The following is a 9,574-nucleotide window of genomic DNA, read 5'->3' as shown; positions in this document are numbered from 1 at the left end:
CCGAGGCAAAGACAAACGCAAATTTCCTCCTAACTTCTTAAATTTATTTAAAAACGAGTGCTGTTAAAATTTGTGCACTTTCCCTTCTAAACCAGACCATTTGGTTACATCGTACCCCGGGGTAAAATGTTCAGTCCGGCTCTGGCTGGCGCTTAAAAGAAATTATTAGTGCTGTCAGCACAGGGCAAAGTAGTATTACGTAAATGAATGTTAGTATCAGCAATTTCTTATGCTGAAGTGTACGATGTGTTGCATATTTATTTACAAACAATTCCTTTAAATTTAATTTTTCAAACAATTTTTAACAGAAAGAAAGTAATTCACAAAAGTGTATTAACAGTTTCGAGCTCACAGTGACTGATAGGGGGGAAGAACTAATCTATACTAAATATAAAAAGATATACCTAAATATATGCAAAAACTGAGAAAATAGACAAATATTTCTAATAAACAATAACATAAACAACAAAATATTATGACGTTAAACGAAATCTATGCTAAACAGACACTAAAAATGCTGAATTCGAATTGATTAATCGTTTGTAAAATATCACTCATTACAGACCGGTAATGGTCACTTCTCCCGCGGCCGTTTTTACTTTTACAGTTCTTATTACACCGTCATGACCCTTGAATTCTTCTATAACACGACCTAGGCGCCACTGTAGAGGCGGAAGGTTATCGTTGCGAATAATAACGATAGAACCTTCCTTGATCGGATGTTCTCCTTGATTCTATTTATTTCATATATTTAATTCATGCAAATATTCCTTGTGCCATTTGTCCCAAAAATCTTGTTTTGACCTTTGAACTTGTTGACATAGTGATAATCGATCGGATGGAATATGAACTAAATTTATATATGGAAGACTCATTAATATATCGCCAACCAAAGGTCTGGGTCAGAGATTAGGGCAGTGAGTGGTCGGGAATTAAGAATAGCTTCGATTTCAGTTATTAAAGTATTCAATTGTTCGAGAGAAAAAAAACCATGACTCGCCGGTGATGGTATTTGAACGATTTTACCGCTGCTTCCCATATCCCCTCAGGATGAGGTGATTGTGGTGGAATAAAATGCCACGTGTAGTTCTTAGGCTTTCACGTTTCGCCGTTCTTTGCTGATTGCATCTTCAGTGGTGACTGGGCAGGTGCTGAGTCGTAACTGATGCTGTTTGACTTTAAAACTTTAGAAACTTTTTGGGTGTTTCATTCCCACCAGCCAGTAATGCTGATGGGCGGGCAGTCCCTCCGGACCACGCCGGAACGTAGGGCGGAAGGCCCTCTTCAGCCTGCTTTCAGGAATCGTGGGAATAGGTGGGTGGTGGTTCGGGCGAGAAAGATGAGACAAAGAATGAAAGATAATTTGTGGAATATTACTGCCTCAGCATTTGCCTAAGTGAACCAAGGAAACCACAGAAAAACTTGGACCAAGGCAGACGGACCCGGAATCGAACCGGCGTCCTTCCGAATGCTAAGCATTGCTCTAAACCTCTAGGCCATGTCGCTCGGTTGCTGTTTGAGAACGAGTTACTCTTCTTATACTGGAGTCGTTAAGGTAAGGGTTTTATGGTTCACTGCGTCTATGTCTATGAGAAGAAGAATGGCGAAACAACGTACGTTTTTACTTTATTCTATTTAGTTACGAAATTTCTTCTTTTTGATATAAGAAGGCCCAAAGTAATCGACGTTCGTATTTATGAATGGTCGGCATGTAGTTGTATGTACCCTTGGTAAATTACCCATAATGTAGTTAACATCTACAGGCTTTACTCCAGAGCAGTGATTTTCAACCTTTTTTCATCACGGCACACTTATAATAATTAATAAAATAAGACATTTAATTGAAAGCGGATCTTGTATTTCTGTCCTCAGATTTTCTAAATTTCTTCTAAAACCAGATGCAAAAAAGATTAATTATCTAAACGGTTTAAATTCTACACCTTTTGAAGCACTCGGTACTACTGTAAAAACCTGTTTAGAGCATGATAACGTTAATATTAAAAATCATCGGATCAGATCTCTTAATTAAAAATAATGCAAAGATGGATTATTCCGTAAATTAATTAGTCACGCCACATTCTCACACTTAATGAACGTGCAGAACAAATAATAAAATTAAAGGCACCAAATTATCGAACAAATAAAGACTATTTATTTTAAGGCTTCTCCGGGGAAAATATTAAATTACCTTTTTGTATTGTATTGTATTGTAAATTAGATAAAGATAATGAGTCTGTAACAACTGCGATAAACATCTGAGATCAGAAATTACCTTCGAACTAAACAAAATATTTTTGCCACCATGTCCTGATAAGTGAACAATAAATTCAATTACACAAATAAGTAAAGATAACACGACAGACAGACAAACAGAACTAATGAAACAATTACGCATCAATTATGTAAATAAGGAGGAAAAAGAATCTCTAATACCTATTATTATAAAATACCATGAAATATTCCATTTACCCAACGATGACTTAACCACCACAAATATACTTCAACATTGTTATATTTCCACTGAAAAAAACCCAATACAATCAAAATCTACCCTCAGGTACACGAGGAAGAAGTTGAAAATCACATTGCTAAATTATTGAGGGATAAGGCCATTCGTTCCTCCTTTTTTCCTTGTATCTCTCCATTATGGATAGTTCCAAAGAAAAAGGATGCGTCCGGAAAGGTTAAATGACGCATGGTAATTGCATATAGGGAACTAAATAAAAAGCTATAGACGATAAACATCCCTTACCCATCATTGAGGAAATCCTTGATCACCTGGGAAATTCACAATATTTTACCGCTTTGTACCTCACATCCGGTTTCCACCAGATCCAAATGTCCAATGATTCGATTGCAGAAACTGCCTTTAATGCAAATGGCAAACATTACGAATATTTAAATATGCTATTTGGATTAAAGAACGGGCCCTCAACATGCAAGGTTTGACCCCCCAACAGTGCCTGGTATACATAAATGATATAATTATTTTGGTAAAAATCCATAAGAACACAATTTTCGACTAGAAAACGTCTATAAACAACTAAAAGAACGAAGTTTATAAATTCAACACGATAGAAGCAAGTTTCGTAGAAAAGAGACCACATTCCTGGGACATATACCACCCTGAATCGAATGGAGAAAGATAGAGAGGTTTGCTCCATCAAAGAATAGCGGTACAACATTGGCAGAATGCTCTACACTTAGCCGTAGAAATTTATAAAAGTGTATTAAGAACTCATTTGAATTTTTCATTATCATAAAATCGCCAGTCCTAAAACTGGTTGGACATGCACCTCCACTCTTTCCTGTCCTGAGCTAATCTTCGCATTTCCCTAAAACTAGAACAACCCACATCCTTCACTATTTGCAAACGATAATCTAATCTAGATCTACCTCTATCCCTCCTAATTCCCGTTTCTCATTTGTTATCCAGGGTTTCTGACTTTCATTTTGTTTAAGACCTAGTATATCTGTAGGTGCTGACTTTAGGCACGTTTTAATGCAATTCCATCCTGTCTCTATGTTCCTGTCATTCGTTTCTCCCGCTACCTTTAGTATTTCGTCTGCCCTTGTACCTAGCCTATCACGCGTTTCGTTATATTTTAGCTTTTCTAAAGTCAAGACGCTTCCGATCTTCCCTCTTTTTCAGAATTTTCAATTTAAGGTAGGTCTTCATAACTACTAAGTTATGATCGCTATCTATATCTGCTCCTGGATGACTCCTTCAGTCCTTCACCTGATTTTTAAATCTTTGTCTAACAAGTATGTAATCTAACTGACATCTCCCTAAATCACCTGGCTATCTTCCACGTATGGCGCCTCCTAACGTGATGGTTGATAAAAGTATTCGCAGCGGTTATGTTTATCGCAAAATTCTATCAACCTATCTACCCTATAATTTCTATTGTCTAATCCATAAGAACCTGCTATTACACCCCCTTTACCTTCATCTATTACTGCGTTGAAGTTCTGCAATCTGCCTTACTTTCCTACGCATTACAATTCCAACCCACGAATTACCTTCCACCGATCCTGTATGTATTATTCTAAAGTATCCACTCCAGAAGTCTCCAGCTTCGGGCTAACGGACTTCAGTAATACCTACTATATGTAATTCTAATATATTCATCCCTACTTTTAAATTTTCCGATTTCTCTACTTGTCTCATTGTCCTAATATTCCACATTCCGACTCGTGAAATATTCCACCTACCCCTATTGCACTTATTGGTGACATCTCCGAGATAGTCCCCATCCGGACATACGAATGGGGGACTAGTTTACGTCCGGAGTGAGGACGCCATCATTTTGTTTCGGTGAGTTTTACTTGGAATATCATAATATGGTGGTTTCCCGTTGCCTTCCACACGCACTTTTGTGCATCAGAGTCCCATACCGATCCTCATGATCTCTACCACCCTGAGTACTGAAAGAGCTGCTGCCCTCTTTCAGGGACTTATCTTAGTTTGGTTTCTCTTTAAGAACCCCACATTATGGTTGAACTTATAGTTCGGCCCCCTAAATCATCGAAACTCGCAAGCCGATCCACCCACTCTAATTTGTACAAAAGTTTCGTCAAGAATCAAGGCCCGTCGGATCAGATTCATTGGAACTGTAAGAAATTTTAAATGATCGTGACGAAAAGGGATAATTTGCCATGAAAAAGTAATAATAGTTTAAAAAACGCGTGACTGACGCAACAACCAGACTTATCAAATTTGTAAAATTTACTGTATAAAGTATATCGATATCCTTGTGTAAATAAAGTTATTTAGTATTGTTACAATTATTGGACTAGCATTATCAATTCGACAAATCTATATTAAACGTAAATCTAACGAAAGAAAAACACTTATGTTCCAGTAATTCGTATATAGGAATATAAACAACACCTTTGTTTTAATTACGGGATTTCTTAGTATACTTTTGAAGTGTTTCCCAGTATCCACCAGTTTTTGCGAACAGAGCAAAGCTTTAAACTCTCACCTGTTTTTTTTTTTTAAATAAACTGCAGATTTGTTAAGAGCTTGAGTGTACGATATTGTCTGTTTATCAATTTAAAATCAATTTAAAATCAATTGTAGAGTATAGAGTTATCGGCTGATTGAGAGCTCGTTCTCATGAGATTGTATCTTCCTCTGTCTCTAGACAGCACGTGGAAGAGTAAAATTACGATTTTCAAAGCATAAAAGTTTATAGTTAGGTCGTTGATTCTCACCGGGGCTGTAAGGGGGAATTATAAGTTTATTATTATTTACAAGTTGCTTTTTGAATTTCTGTATATAACTTCCCTAAAAGAGATAATTTCTTAGATTTTGGATTATTTATATATTATGGGCTTAATTCATTCATCATTTAAGGGTCACGCTCATGTCGGTGTAGCACCCTGCACTCTTCACAGTCCTCGGTTGATTGTTGAAGGTCTTGGTAAACTGTTACTCCTGCTTACTGTTTAGGTTGGTCATTTTATTCAATCGTAGATCTTCCTCTATTCCTCCTTCCCTCTATTTTTCAATTAATTATGTCTTTTAAAGCGTTCAAAAAAGTGGTGTTACAGGCGAATGGTGAGGATACCGTGGTTAGAGGTTAGAAATGAGGATATATTAGAAAGAGTAGGAGAACAAAGGGCGTTGTGGAAGTCAATAACATATAGGCATAATAGGTTGGTAGGATACCTTCTCAAGCATAAAGTCTAACACCTAATTTCTACTCAATTACTTTGATTGACATGGAAGATATTTAAATTGACGTTTCCAACTCTTCTGTTAAAACTATTATGTCGTTCTTTATGAACTACCCATAATGAATCATTGTCTAGCGGTCTAGCCATGGATCAGTAAAATAATCATTCAATTCATTATGTTTAGCCAGGTGTCTGATAATACAGTGTATTTGGGGGAGCCTGGTTAACACTTGTTAGATGCCGTCTAATTGATCAAACTAATTACCATTTTGTCAATATAATTCACGTGACCATAGTTGTTATAAGGGTTTTTATCATTTACACCTACAAGGCCCTGATATATAGCCCAAATAATACACACGTAGACCTGCCCCTGGAGATAGTTTTTTGCTTTTAGAGTTGGGAATTCTACCATATTGTCTAATATTAATACAAAAGGGTTACAAAAAAATCGACAGTATATTTGAACTCTAAACTCAAATTATTAACATTAATTTTACCAGAAATATGTTCTTGCTACATAGATTTCTACTGTGACGTGGACGAAACAGAGATGTCCGTTTTTAAAAATATAAGCTTGTGGTATACACTAGATCGAAACTCATAATCTCCGTATTCCTTTTAAAAAATAGTATAACAACATTTTCATATCAGAATTTAGTAATTTATGTATTTCCTATCCAATCCATTGAATTAAGTGCTTACTACTTACCTACCTACTATAGCTCAGCAGTTCCAAGACAGTAGGAAAGCACCCCAGTTTTGAATTATTTAGCTAAAGATATGGAATTATATCAATGCCAAAATTAATTAAAAGTTATTTATTTTTTAAAAAAGGATCGCCAATGTTTCGCCCTAGTTATCGAGCTTTCTTCAGGCTAGTTCTCTTATCGTTAATGAAGAAATAAAACAGATGGAATAACTTTTTTGTAATGGTGTATAATAATTAACAAACCAAACTATCTCAATAGTTGTATAGATAAAAACATTAAATATACCAACTAACATTCACAATTATTACCATACATCTGTAGACATATAATAAATAACTAAAATAACCACGCGGTGACTCTCAGACAATACACTTAACTTTTAACCCCTTTTGGCTTTGATTTCACACTGAGTAAAAACAGGAAGGAATAAAGAATAATATAAAATATTTTCATTGTTTTTCCAATAATTACGACGGTAGGAAGGAAATTTACTAGGATATAAAACCAAAAAGTGTAGCGTCACGCGTCACGTCACGCGCCACTTGTAACCCCTGGTGGATATGTCCAAAAGGTGTCATTTTTAACAAATTTTAGATATATATGTTTGCATATGCGCTTGTGTTTGTTTGTTTTGATTTGTAACTCCTCCTTACGCTTTTGTATGTTGCAAGCCTAAACGTTTTTAACAAAACTAAACCAATATTCCGCGTTCGTCCGCTCGAAATAAAGTTGTATTTTTCTGGTATTTAATAATCAGTTAATGCAAACTATTGCAATAAATAATTTAAAGTACTATTATAATACACAATCTAAAGAAGTTTCACTTCTGACGAGTGTATGCTAATATATGCTCGCCTTTTTTTTAATTATCTTCTTATTATCAAAATTGTATTAGTTTATTTTGTAAATTTTTTATGTTATCTCATTTAACTTTTTACTGTACCTTCATGAATGATACTTAATTTAGTTATATGTATGTTATGTGTCGATACCATTTTTAATGTTTTTTTTTTTTTAAGGTAGTCCAGGGTAAATTGACTGAAAAGTTACACGCGATTACCAGATTTCAAGAGCAGACTACCTTACACATCAAGGATACTAGGTAGGTACTAATATTAAAAACATGCTGAATCGGTTAAATATTTGGGTAGTTATCAACATTGTCTGTTATTAATCTTTATCCTCTTAATAACTTTAATCTTTAAGTAACAACAGGCTTACAAAGCTTTGCATACCTACTGTATAATTAATCACTTCGGTTTGCCGAATTTTTTTAGAAACGTAAATAATGAGTATTATTGTATAATTTGACTCTTTACAAGAGTAATTTACAAAATGTTTATCAGCGCTTCAACGCTACCGATGCTATTCATTAGCAATGTGCATAATAATTACTTGATCTTAAGTTGAATCAGCTTGAAGGTGAACAACCGAAAAACTACCAAAACCAATGAAATGTTTTCCGAAGCAAATTTTATTCGAGCTGGTGTTCCTAGTTCACCCACCCACGGCTTATTATTACCGCATAAATAAGTAGTAAAAATAACAACAAACATTCATTTGCATACGGAGCAAGAAAGTGTTCTTAAAAATTAGCATAACCAGCTAAAACGATTAGTCGATCGAGAATCGAGATGCTCGGGCTTTGAAATATAGAATTGATCGTAAAAGCGTTCTGTGTTTATTTCGAGAATAAAAAAGAACGGGTGAGACGTGAAATAAACATATTCAAATTAGGATAAAAACGCGAAGTTAGGCACTTAATACAGGAGTATTTTATAACCCGCCATCGCCACATTGGATCCTGACCTCCTGCTTATAGATACGTACTACGATATTAGGCTTTAACAGTTTGGTTAATATAAGTAGCCCGAAAATCTTTGGTGGGTTCCATTTTTTTTTGTACTGTATTTATTGTGTTAAATGGTTAAGAGTAACTTCATTTGTTTTTAATTACATTGTATCTTATTCGACTTGATAATTTAATACAGAAATAACAACTTCTTTTTTACCGTATTATTTAACTACTGAAGAAGAAGAATTGGTTTAATCTATAAGTATATATAATATTATAAAAAGTTAATTAACTTTTTTTTTGAAATTTAGTGGAGGCTTGTGCTACATGAATGGAGTACTGAATGAACCAAACAAGAAATAACGAAACCTTCAACTTCTGCAATGGCAATGTGGTTGTCCAACGCTTAACTCCGTTCTTTGCTTTTTCGGCTCGGCTTTTTTAAATTCCTTGTTGTTATAAATTAAACATTAAAGAAAACATTGATAATTAAAAACGAAACGGTTTATTTTTTCTCATCCTAAGAATTTAATATTATTAGGTACAGTTTCAAAAGCTCTAATTTTCAGCAGAATCGTCGAATTTTTAATGAATTGGCCTCAATTTAGTCCTTTACCATTTGTATTAACTAATTTTCCCTGGTCATAATAATTAAGTAAAAATATTGTTTAAACCAAATGTGCTTTGCGACTGTTCGCCTACTTTTTATATGTTTCTCAGTACTTTTCCAAAACTTGAAAAGATTAACGATTACACTTTAGCGTTTTACAGTCAACGGCAACATTTCTTTTATTATTTTTTTCAATACTTTCCTACTCTAACATTTTTGAGAAATTTTAATTATTGAACTCGGAAATCAAATTCAAAAAGCTTTTGGCCATAAACTCTAAATTATGAGCGATACAATTTACATTCCCTTGGAGAGTTTATAAGTATTGTTTTTAATGCCTATTTGTTAAATTAATCATTTTTAGGGTTCTGTACCACAAAAGATAAAAAGGGACTCTGATATAGGAGCACGTTATTGTCCGTCTGTCTGTCTGTCAAGGCCCTTTTTCTGAAGATCGCCTGGAAGTATCAAAATAAGATTAGTATCAAATACTCAGACTTGCAATTCCTTGGAGCTGTGAAAAACTCAAACTTCTAAATCAACGCAATCTAAAGATGCGGCTGTTAATGCCACATATTTTGACACCTGCAAAGGAATCAAAGCCTATAAGGTACTTCCTGTAGAACTATAGAATCATAAAATTTGGCAAAAAGCAAAGTCGTATACCACAAGTAAAGGGGTAAAATTCGAACACCCCAAATTTATAGTTATATCACAAAAAAAACTTTTAATTGTAACATTGTAGTTATATGTTACAAGTTTTTATCCAAC

The 9,574-nt window shown here is 34.5% G+C and overlaps 1 long non-coding RNA gene across 1 annotated transcript in view; it reads left to right on the top strand.

Annotated features, from left to right (window-relative positions):
* LOC108736486 overlaps positions 1 to 8,617 on the top strand; it is a 14,920-nt gene extending 6,303 nt beyond the window's left edge. The window contains exons 2-3 of the long non-coding RNA XR_001937730.1: positions 7,418 to 7,500; positions 8,505 to 8,617. This is a non-coding gene — a long non-coding RNA (uncharacterized LOC108736486). The remainder of the gene's footprint in view (positions 1 to 7,417; positions 7,501 to 8,504) is intronic.
* The last annotated feature ends 957 nt before the right edge of the window (positions 8,618 to 9,574 follow it).

This window comes from Agrilus planipennis, unplaced genomic scaffold (assembly GCF_000699045.2).
Source record: "Agrilus planipennis isolate EAB-ADULT unplaced genomic scaffold, Apla_2.0 scaffold127, whole genome shotgun sequence".
In the NCBI taxonomy this organism is placed as follows: Eukaryota; Metazoa; Arthropoda; class Insecta; order Coleoptera; family Buprestidae; genus Agrilus; species Agrilus planipennis.
This window is presented reverse-complemented; position numbering and strand designations above follow the sequence as displayed.